This window comes from Nylanderia fulva, unplaced genomic scaffold (assembly GCF_048542155.1).
Source record: "Nylanderia fulva isolate GAGA-0341 unplaced genomic scaffold, ASM4854215v1 Scaffold56, whole genome shotgun sequence".
Taxonomy (NCBI): Eukaryota; Metazoa; Arthropoda; class Insecta; order Hymenoptera; family Formicidae; genus Nylanderia; species Nylanderia fulva.
The window spans coordinates 84,638-97,137 of record NW_028190654.1 but is presented as its reverse complement, the minus strand read 5'-3'; the positions used below and the strand labels follow the sequence as shown (position 1 = coordinate 97,137).

General features: G+C 28.4%; 2 pseudogenes across 2 annotated transcripts; both read left to right on the top strand.

The window, feature by feature from the left end:
* The first annotated feature begins 645 nt into the window (after positions 1–645).
* Positions 646–4,538, top strand: LOC114944821 (uncharacterized; annotated as a pseudogene). Its single transcript, XR_014925807.1, has 3 exons — positions 646–1,375; positions 2,469–4,134; positions 4,290–4,538. The product of XR_014925807.1 is annotated as an uncharacterized LOC114944821 (transcript).
* Positions 4,539–4,637: 99 nt separating this feature from the next.
* Positions 4,638–7,624, top strand: LOC114944820 (uncharacterized; annotated as a pseudogene). The gene is made up of 7 exons (XR_014925809.1): positions 4,638–4,704; positions 4,773–4,862; positions 5,017–5,128; positions 5,274–5,411; positions 6,262–6,536; positions 7,043–7,202; positions 7,488–7,624. The product of XR_014925809.1 is annotated as an uncharacterized LOC114944820 (transcript).
* The last annotated feature ends 4,876 nt before the right edge of the window (positions 7,625–12,500 follow it).

Here is a 12,500-nt window from a genome sequence, read left to right as displayed (position 1 = left end):
TATCTTACATGATTGGCTGACAGAATATGTGTCGACCTGGACATTATGAATGCAGAACAGATGATTCAAATTAATGATATTATTCGAATTAAAGAAATTAAATTTGTTTTTGAATTTAGTGATCGTTGATATTAATAATGGTTTATTTTATACATTAGTTTATACATTTATTATTTGCGTTATATCTGTTCTACATTGGCGCTGCAATACCCAAATCGGCACATATTCTGCCACCCAATCACGGATAATTATGAAAGTATAAGATGGATAAGAATTGAATAGTTCACAAGATATTTTGACAAAATATCTTGCAAAATATTTATTTTTCGATTATCATACCTTATTACTTTTATGCACAGAATAATGAGACAAATTAGTTGATGTAAAGAAAACACATAGTTGTCTTAAAGAAAAATTAATTAATTACTCCGGTATCCCCTTAAATAATCTTTTAAACGTACAAAAATAATGACAAAATCTTTTAAAACTATTTAACTTTATCTCGCTAAATTTTTATATAATATATAATAATATTCGAAAAAGCATATTAACACTTAAAAATTGACATAAATATTAATATTATTAATATATATTTTATATTAATATTTTACTATTTTAACAGAACGAAATAAATTATAAATTAAAATGAATAAAAAGCGCTCGAGGAAAAATACTGCAAGCGTTTCTAACCGACACTTAAAAAGACTAGCTACACAAGAATCCAACATTATTTGTGAAGCTATATTAAATACGACTGTAACAGTATCATGTAGCAGCATTCATTATAAATGCACAGAACAGTTGGAAAATACTCCTACAGTTAATTCAGATGCTGTAATGGATATCAATTATAAATGCATAAAACATTTGGGAGATATTTCTACAGTTAATTCAGATGTAATAAATATTGAAGTCGAGAGTGCTGAAAATTATATTGTTCACGAAGAGGATAAGGAAAATAATGATATCTTGAACGCACAACAATCTTCTGTTAACGATTCCTATGATGAATCAGAAGCTTATTTAGCATCCGACAATATTAATATAAAAAATTAAAAACTGATCTTGCTATTTGGGCTGTACAACACCAAATTTCACATACAGCTCTAAGAGCACTGCTTCATAGACTGAGAAATCATTCGTGTTTTTCATCTTTATCTTTGGATCCACGTTCACTTTTACAAACTCCAAGAAAAAACGAAATGCGTGTAGTACTGCCAGGAACGTACTATCATTTTGGATTGCAAAAATCTGTATTAAATTTATTAACTTCTATAAAGAGCAATATTGACAGTGTAAAAATTGCTACTAATATCGATGGATTACCACTTTCACGATCATCGCAACAACAATTTTGGCCCATACTTGGTTCAATTCTTTGTCACGTACCGACAAATTTTCATCGCTCTCGGTTAGATTTATCTTAACTCAAACTAACATCCGATACGCGGGATCGCTAGAATTTGCTTATTGTCACGTATTGACAAATTTTCATCGCTCTCAGCTGGACCTATCCTAAACTAACATCCGATATGCAGGATCGCCAGGGTTGTTTATAAACCTTATAAACAAACCGAGATAAGGGCCTCCCTCCTTCAAAATTCATAGATGGAGGTGGTAAAATTTCGAGTATAAATAGGGCTAGAAAAACGCTGTGCATCGCAGTTGAAATCTTAACGAAACCTTTGTCGTAACTATAGTTCTCCGCAAACTTCGACTGTCATCCTTCGTTTCCTTATTCTTACGTTACGACTAATCCAGTACTTTAGACTTATAATTTTGTAACCACTCATAGAATAAAAGGTAATTGATAATACCACAATAAGCTCAGTTATTTGGCATCTGATCCGAGTTTCGATTAAAATTTACATATAACGTAGGACATCTCCGAGAGCGGGGAACGGCCTTTTCGCTGACAAAGAGTGTAGCGAATTGGTAACCGGCGCTGCCGAAGAGTGTAGCGCCTACGAACACTGCTCTTGGTGTATGAAATTATTTACCATTACTCTCAAATCGAGCTTACCCCTTTCGCCGCCGAAGAGCGTAGCGAATCGGACTGGTCGCTGCCTTGCGTAGCGACCTAAGTTCATTTTGGGAGCTTCCGTCGTATTTAACATTCTCATGAAGAAAAGGGCAGGTAAACGGGTACAGCTCAAACGGCTCAGATACCAGATAAAACAAGCGATTGATTTGCAACAAGATTTCTTTCACCTCTCGCAAAAACTCCAAGATTTAGAAGCAAACACCCAAATCGAGAAACCTCCTACTATTCCTTACCAACTAACTCCTATTAACGTCGAGCCTGACTAACCCGACTATCGCCGCATTAACAAAACTGATCCGCGTTATAAAGTTTATAAACTAAGATTCCTGTTCGGGACTGAAAACTAAGTACACACAACCCGTCCAACTCCCGGGTAAAGTATTTAAATATACTGACCCAAAAACGGACGAACGAAAACGTAACATCTTTCATATAATAATGTATTCACAATCGGAATTTATCATGAAACGGAAAAACCAGCAGATGTTAATGACTTTTTAAAAAATTTTTTGGACGAGGCTATAGAAATGGGCGAAAATGGAATTTATGTCAATGGACGTAATTTACAATGCAGAATAGAAGCTTTGATATGTGATACACCTGCAAAAGCATTTGTATTGTGCGTAAAAGGACATACCGGGTATTCTAGTTGTACTAAGTGTACAACAGAAGGTGAATACATAGGAAATCGTATGTGCTTCCCACAGATTGATGCACCATGTAGATCAGATGATGATTTCACTAAAAAAATCGATGACAGCTATCATAAGCCAAATATAACATGTGATTTAAACTAAAAATACCTCACTTCAAACCTGTTACAAACGTTCCGTTAGATTATATGCATCTAGTGTGTTTGGGAATAATGCGGAAGTTAATATATTTATGGCTGGGTGGAGAACTCCAATATCGACTACCACATAGAGCCGTTGAAGAAATATCTACATGTCAAATTCAACTAAAGTCATCGATACCTAGAGAATTTGCAAGAAAGCCGCGAAAACTGGACTGTGTAAAATTATGGAAAGCTACGGAATTTAGATTAATACTGCTGTATACGGGTCCGTTAGTCTTTAAATCTGTATTACAAAAAAGTGTGTACATTCATTATATGACACTACATGTAATTATTAGAATCTTGTGTTCAAAGGATTATGTGAATGATGAACATTATTTATCTTATACACAAGACATGATTCGTTTTTTTATTAAAACTTTTATTAAACTTTATGGAGCGCAACACGTGTCGCATAATATATACAGTCTTATACATCTTGTAGACGATGTAAAAAAATTTGGACCACTCGATAATTTTAGTGCATTCAAATTTGAAAACCACATGCAAGTGTATAAAAAATATCTCAGAAAAGCGGAAAAACCTTTGGAACAAGTTGTACGAAGATGTACAGAACAAGAAATTAATTTAACTACATCACATGATTCGTTTGTTCTGACACATCCAAATGTAATGTCATTACACTCATTATATGAAGATGGTCCTTATACCTAACTGCAGCAATCCACAATATAAAATACTCAAGTACAACGGACTTACATTTAAAGTTGGGACACTTGCAGACAGCTGTTGTGGTTTAAACTGTGATGTTATTGTATGTATTGAAAACATAGCACATTGCACAAGACGAAATATCCCTGTTATTATCGGATACAAACTTTTGGAAAAAGAAAATCTATTTGATACTCCTTGTTCATCTTCGTTACTTCAGATTTATTCTGTAAAATGGTGCTCAAATTTGAAGTCATGGCCATTGAAAAACATAATAAAAAAATATGTTAAATTGCCATGTGAAAATAATAGATATGCAATCTTCTCATTCTTACATGAAATATAAATATTCAATGATATTTATTATCACACAGAATGAATAATAAATTTTATGCGATCGTCGAATTCGAGGACGGTCTTCAAATTGTACCAAATAATTGGTTAAGAATTGACGAAAAATCAACATCATTTTGGTCAAACTTCACCAGCAACAAGCGGTATGAGAAGGCAGTTAAACATATGGAGGATCCCGATCATGAAACTTGGAGGCAACATCCTGTTAAAAAAATATATGGAACATTTAGTAAGCAATTTTATATTCTTTTGTGGAAAATGCAGCATGTACATATATGTTGATATCGTTTAATAATACAAGAAAATATTGTTTAATAAAATATATATATATATGTTAAATTATTATTTATTAAATATTTATTACAATAATACATATTTTTTCAGACGACTATGCAGTGGCAAGAATACAATTAAAAGAAGCCGAAGAGGTATCTGATATTAATAACTCTAGCGCTGATATAAAAGAAAAACTTAAAAAATCGAGAAAACATAGAGCTGCAAAAGTATACTATTCAACGAGTAACGACGATTTAGATGAATCAGACGACACAATGTCAGATATTCCTACGTTTTCACAAAAAACTTGTACAACACAAGAAAAACCTATCAAAAGAATAAAAGTGACAGATGTACAAAAGGGTAAGCACGGAAAAATGAAAATGAAAATAAAAATAACAGATAAAAAACAAGATAGAACATGAATAATAAGACAATTTATGGATTTCAGATTTTAACTATTCCAAGACAAAAACCCCTAATATTAAGAAATCATGCATAACCAAAAAAATAGAACATTCTGGTAAATAAGGTTTTTCTAAACTTATTAAATTATATTGAAATAGCATAATGAAACACTATTGATTGTAGATCCGCATTGTGATAAGTCTGATGCTTCCATTAATAGTGATGATATAAATAACGTGATGGGAACTCAAAGTGAGTCGTTTAATCAGCAAGGTGCATAATTCTAACTATTTAACATTGCATATTTTTTTTACATATTTTAGGATTATAACATTTATTCTTAAACAATTTTGCCTAACATGTTTTAATATTACAGTAGTTATTATCTGGGAAAAATATAATGACAAAATCATTTTATAATTTTTAGATCTTTCGCATTGCGATAAGAATTTGTCTGATGCAAATTCAAAAAACAAAATCATTCATAGATAGCAAAGATATAAATCCGAACGTAGTAAACAAATATATTAATAAGCAAGGTACGTATAATTATATTTGTTTTACACAATTATATAATTTTTTATATATTTTACAATTATAACATTCTTCAAAATTTTACCTAACATATTTTAAATATTGAAGTTATTTTAAAATAATATAGTAAAAACATTTTATTATTTTTAGTCGTGCAGTGTGATAAAAATGTATCCCATGCAAATTCCGAACAACAATCGTACGTTGATGGTAAAGATGACAATAATAATAATGATATAAATGTAGACGTGATAGGACGCAAGACAAATTTAGTCATTAATAAGCAAGGTATTCTACTTATAATGATTATATAATTTTTTTTTATATATTCTAGAATGTTTATATTATTTCTTCAAAATTTTGTAAATAGTTTGCAATATTAATATTTTTATTTGAAGAAATACTATACAAGGTGCCCGGTAACTCGTAAAAAATCTCTCGTGAGCGTATTCTCTGGCTAATTTGGAGATGATTTTTCCTTAGTGCAAATGTTGAGAAATCAATAATTTTCGAGTTATGTGATTGATAAAAATGATTTTTGTAAACTAAACTTTGTGGAGTTAAAAGGCCCAGTTGCACCAACGTTATTTTGGATTTAAGTAAAACTTAAATAAGTGTCTATCTTTATCCTTCTTTCTAATTAAATAAAGACAGATACATATGTAAGTCTCGCTTAAAATGAAAATAACGTTGGTGTAATCGGGCCTTACATAATTACATTCTTCAGTTAATTTTAAGTGGAGTTTACTTTAATAAAATTTTAATTTGAGACTTAGTTACAAAGATATATAATAATAAATATTGCAAGTTTGCAAAAAAATGATGACGTCTCTTGACATTTTCGCTGAAGAACAATCGTCTCAAAATGATCTCACGAATCTGCCATTAGCAGATTTTTACCAATTACAGGACACCTTATATATAATCCTCTATACTAAACAATATTTTAAAAATATATAGTTTTATTAAAAGATATTTGATTAATTTTAATTTTATATTAAGCTGCTAAATATTATTGTGTTTACAATATATTTTAAAGTGATATATGTTAGTAGTTTTACATAAATATTTTGCTTAACATTTTGTTATATCAACGATATATTGAAATAACATGATAAAATTATTTCATTATTTTTAGATATGCATTATTGCGATAACAATTTGTGTGATGATAATTACGAAGAAAAAAATTTTAAACGATTTGTCATTGGAAAACTAATTCATTTTGAACTAAAATTGAACAGTATGGAAAGAAATAAAAAATTAATACTTCGGAAACTTTCAACGGAAAATTTTGAAACTGAGCAGAAAGAATTAAATGGCATAAATAAAGACGTACCACTAAAAAATGAAAATAGTTTAAATGTATTGGAAATTAAAATAAGTACTGATGTACTTTATCGAAATGAAATGGTAAGTTAAATATCTATTTTAATGGTAACACGACTTTAAAAAAAAACAAAAACAATTTAGAGATCTAGCAAAAAATATGACGAATAAAAAAATTTTGAATATAAAACCTTGTAAGAATATTTAATACTTTTATTTAAAGAAATACTCTATATATAATACTCTGGGGGTCTATTATGTATCTCTAAAGGAGTGAAAATGCGAAAAGTTAACTTTTCCTCGATCACTAATTGGTGTACACTTTTAGATCTACCAATCAGTGATCACAAGAGCTGCTCACTTTTCGCATTTTCACTCCTTTAGAAATACATAATAAGCCCCCTATACTAATAAACAAGTTTTTAAAAATATATAAATTTATTTAAAGATATTTGAATAATTTAATTTTATATTGAGCTTCCAAATAATTTTTTAGAATATATTTTAAAGCCATATATGTCAATATTTTTACATAAATATAATTTTATTATATAAAGTTATAACTTTTATCTTTTGTAATAATATTTCAGATTAAACACTTAGCCTACGTAATTAGTACAGATTTGAGAAGTTCATGTATTCGTTTAATGCGAAAAATTTTTACTAATGAATTAGCTGTTAATTACAGCTGGTATGGAGCAAAGAAGAAAGAAAACTTTTTCAAATTACATATATGTCAAGTTATTATGTGTAAGTAAAATAAATTCAACAATTTATATTTTTTATTATACATGCTATAATTGATTAAATTAAAAAACATGTTTAGAAATATATATTTTTTTATTAAATTATTTATAAATGTTTCGTATGTGTTTTTATATTTCTAACCAATTATTTCAACATATATATATGTATTTTCAAAATCAAAGATATATATTTTTTAATTTAAATTAAATTACAATTAAAGAACTTGTTTTATTTCTTAATAACTAAAAACTAATAAATTAATAACTAATAACTTAACAAATTTTTCAGCTACAGTAAGAAGATTGCATACAAATGCAACGGATCAGGAAATTTCGGCACCAATAAAAATATGATTAGCTCATGCAAGAGAGCAAATGCAAAAGCGATCAGCTCAGATGAGCAGACAGAAAAGTGAACAGACTTAATTTTTAGATACAGCGTCTGTGGGAAGACAATAAAGGCTATTGATGCTGTCCGATCCAAGCAGATGGGGTATTTTAAAAATTAAAATATTTTTGGTTTTGTTTTTTGTTTTATTTTTTTATTCTAAGGATAGTTTTTTGTTTGATTTACGATTGACGATTAAAATATTTATGGTTTTGTTTTTTATTTTATTTTTCTATTCTAAGGATAGTTTTTCGTTTGATTTACAATTGACGATTAAAATATTTTTGGTTTTGTTTTTTATTTTATTTTTCTATTCTAAGGATAGTTTTTCGTTTGATTTACGATTGATGATTAAAAACAGTATATAGATACTTTCCTAATTGCATATATTTTGGAAATAATTAAAAAAATGTAAATGGTATCTCATAATCGGCACCTTGACCCTATACATATAAGAAGATACAATATTATACTTAAATGTAAATATTTAATTGAAATATAGTTTTTATAATATAAATAAAAATGTGTTAAAAATATATAATATACCTAATATTAATGTTACTATAAACACTCAAAATTCGTTTTTTCGTATGTATGAAGGCGCGGTCGAGTAACATATGCTTTGGATGCTCTGAACATCATTCTTTGTTCTATATTCAACTATATACCTGTATAATAAAAAAGATGTTCACAGCATTCAAAGCGTGCTACTCGACCACAGGCTATATTAGCAAAAATTCAAATTTGAATTTTTACTCATAAATAATGCGAAAAAATAGAAATAGAGTGTTTACGGTAACATCGATATAATTCACAGTATATAATTTCGAGAATATAAGTATATCCATAGAATGTCTTGAGTATGTTATCAGTATCTTATATATATAAACTAATAACATACTCAAGATATTTTATAAATATACTGAGTATATACGAAAAGATATTGTCAGTGTGTACTGAGAAGCAGAAAACTTGGACATAGACGTATTCTTAGTACTCAGGATATCGCAGTACGTATATCGAACGTTCTCAGAATATACGTAATATACTTTTCTGAAATTCTCAGAACATTCTCAGAATATACTTGTGTTGTGTAGGAAGTATCGGAAACACTATATAATTTTCAACTAGTACTATATAACTACATGTTTTCTCTTAAAAATAATTATATTTGTATTTATATAATTAACTTTAATTTGTGTATTATGACCGATGATCGTTACACAAAAAAGAATATATAACTATATAGGATATAACCAATATAGAATATAACCAAAAAATAGAAATATAAACATTGTCTACACGTTCGGCTTTATTGCAAGAACCATAACAATAAAGCAAAAATTCTACACATTAACGGGTGTTGTAAATTATAATGAAAAAATAGGAGTCGTGATCTTCATGATTTTGTATTGGTTTTTTGCATTAGAAATAAGATCTACTTGGAAGTAAATTATTATCAACCGTCGCTTGTATTTGATGGAATCCATTGCAAACTATGTCAATATTGGATAAATAAAATAATTCAGAAAGCAAAGCAATAAGTAATAAAATCAAAATATAAATTACAGATAAGGTCATTATATAAACAGTAAAAATGAAAGCAATATAAGAAAATTGATTTACAATATCTGAACCATAACTTGTTGTTAGATATTCGAACTATATATGATCCGAAATAATATATAAAAAAAATGGACAAAAATCCTTTTTCAGCCTGCGTGTAACACAATTTTAAGCGGTGATCATTGACACCAGTATTGTGGTCGATGATCGTTACGAACACAAAATAGAGTAAACTAATATAGAATATAACCAAAAAAATAGAAATATAAACATTGTCTACACGTTCGGCTCTATTGCAAGAACCATAACGATAAGGCAAAATATCCTACATATTAACGGGTGTTGTAGATTATAATGAAGAAATAGGAGGCATGATCTTCATGATTTTGAATTGGTGTTTTGCATTAGACACAAAATCTATTTGGAAGTATATTATTATCAATCGGCGCTTATATTTGATAAAATCCATCGCAAACTATGTCAATATTGGATGAATATAATATATAATATAATATAATATGTATGATCTGAAATAATAATTAATATATAAAAAAGGAATGAACAAAACTCCTGTTTCAGCCTGCGTGTAACACAATTTTAAGCGATGAACATTGACACTAGTATTGTCACCGATGATCATTACGAACACAAAATAGAATATAACTAATATAGAATATAATCAGAATAAAAAATAACAAAAAAAAATAAAAAAATAACTATTGTCTATACAAAGACCTTCCTTTTTTCAAAGGGGAAACAGACACGGAGCCGAAATACAGTAGATATTGGTGGATAACATTGTTTGAATTTGGATCCTCTCTTACTGACGTTCTTTCGCCCTCGATTCTCGCTTTTCTTCGTAAGAAAGTTATTTTCACGATGATCGTTACGAACATAAAATAATATATAGTTTATTGTCTTTAAAACTGTAAATAATTTTCCGACCTGTCTATAGTCTTATAAAGCCTATTAATATAAAATATAAATCTAAATCGCAAAAAAGGCGTAAAGAGCCATACGCGGATGTTGCTGCGTACATTTCCAACAAACTAAGTTTTCGTTGGAAATAAACCGTGCACAAGGCACGTATTATTCTCGGTGTATTACCAAGACTTAAAATTTGAAATAATCTCATACTTTATTTCCGTAGGGGGGTTAGGAGGTTTTTGAAATTAAATCTCAAGTATGAGATTATTTCAAATTTTAAGTCTTGGTAGTACACCGAGAATACGTGCCTTGTGCACGGTTTATTTCCACAACGAAAACTTAGTTTCGTTGGAAATGTACGCAGCAACATCCCCGTATGGCTCTTTACGCCTTTCATGCGATTTAGATTTATATTTAATATGTTACAGAGCCGTAATTTAATCTTACCTATTTATATTTAAATGAATTTTACAGATTTATAATTTTAAAATTATTTTACGTGTAAACATGTTTTATATAAAGTATTTCGGAGCAAAATCGGCGAACTTTATCAGTTCTAACTAACGTATTTGTATAATTAACTTTAATTTATATATTATGACCGATGATCGTTACACAAAAGAAAATATAACTATAGAGTATAACCAATATAGAATATAGCTAAAAATAGAATATAACAAAAAAAAATTAAAAAAAAACCACTATTTACACTGAGATTTTCCTTTTTTCAAAGGGAAAACAGACACGATCAAATTCCAGTATAGGGGCGCGCCTAAGACTGTATTAACGCCTCCGGCAATAAATATTGCAATATAATTAGGAATGCATATAAATTAGGGATGGGCGATATTGTATCGATATTTGTAAATATCGATATTAATGAATTAAAATATCGATATAAAACATCGATAATTCAAGTACCGATATTTTGGTATATCGATACGAGATTTGCTTATATCGGTTTTCGATACGCCTTTTATTACAAAGACAAATTTTTTATTTTATATACATGGCGCATGCGCCTCGAGCGTCGGCATTATAGTGACAAAATGGTGGATGTGGCCCTAAGGCCATCTAGTGCCTACAGTTAACATTAACGATTAATATTACTGCGTTTATTTTTATAACCTCCTTTGGACAAAGACAAAGAGCCGGTTGTTTCAACACTTCTAACTTTTGGGTAAGTTTTATCTGACAAATAGCATGTCTTCGTCTCTTTTTACAATTTTTCTTAAAAAGAAGCAAATTTTAGAAACTAACAATTTTTATTATTTTGCATTTAACTGTTCTTTGCTTGTGTATAGCTATTAATCAAAAAATAATTATTTGCATGTGATTAATGTGTTCGTTTTACTTTTTCAGTATTGGTTGGTTTGGTGTGAAGTGAAGTCCTAATTTTCGTCAGAATATATCCTTACTTTACATTTCTTCTATCTCTTTTAACTATAAAAAAGTATGCATACAATTCCATTGTTCCTTAAATTTCTTATAATGCAACTTTTTCCTTGGATTTTTTAGAATAATTTTAATAATTGCTTTTTAACATATTATAATACTGTATTATTTTGTTTTATTTTATTAATTATTATATTTCATATTTAGTGCCGCCAAAGAGTACTTTTTGGAAACACTTTATAAAAAGTTTGGGAGGCGCAAAATGCAATGTGTGCCAACAATTTATAAAAACCAGCGGAAACACAACCAATTTGCGATTTCATTTAAAACGAAAGCATCCGGACCTTTGTAATATCAAAATGACAAGCGCTTCTGATGAGTCACAAAAACGGAAAGAAATAGTAATATTTCTATATCTTTATATAATATGTTAAATATATGTTAAGACAATTTATACAGATTGAGAACAGAAAAAACTAATATAACTATAGTAAATTAAAAAATATTTTCTTATATATGTATAATGTAATTTGATATATACAATTTGAAAAATAATTTTATAATACAAAATTTTTTTATTAATAGTCAAGTGAAGGTGAAGATATTGCATTGTATGAAGAAGACAACGATGAAGAATTAACGTTGTCTCCGTCAACAAGTTCATCATCTACATTTAGAAATACACTAAAATACAAGAGAAAACAACCGAAACTTATAGACGCCTTTTCAAAACAAAAGTCATTCCAAGGTATATAAACTTTAGCATTTTATATCTAGTAGAAAAAGAAATAGAGAAAAAAAATATCACTTATAAAATTATATTGTGTTTTGCATTTTAAATCAATTATATTTGTTATTGATTCTGCTAGAATTTGTTTTTTTAACATACCAAATTTTGTATCTATTAATTTTAAATACTATTCAAATATTTGAAATTTAAATTAAATAAATAATCTTTTAACGTATATAGATATTTAATAGATATTTAATACAGATATTTAAGACATTTAATAAATATTTAATATA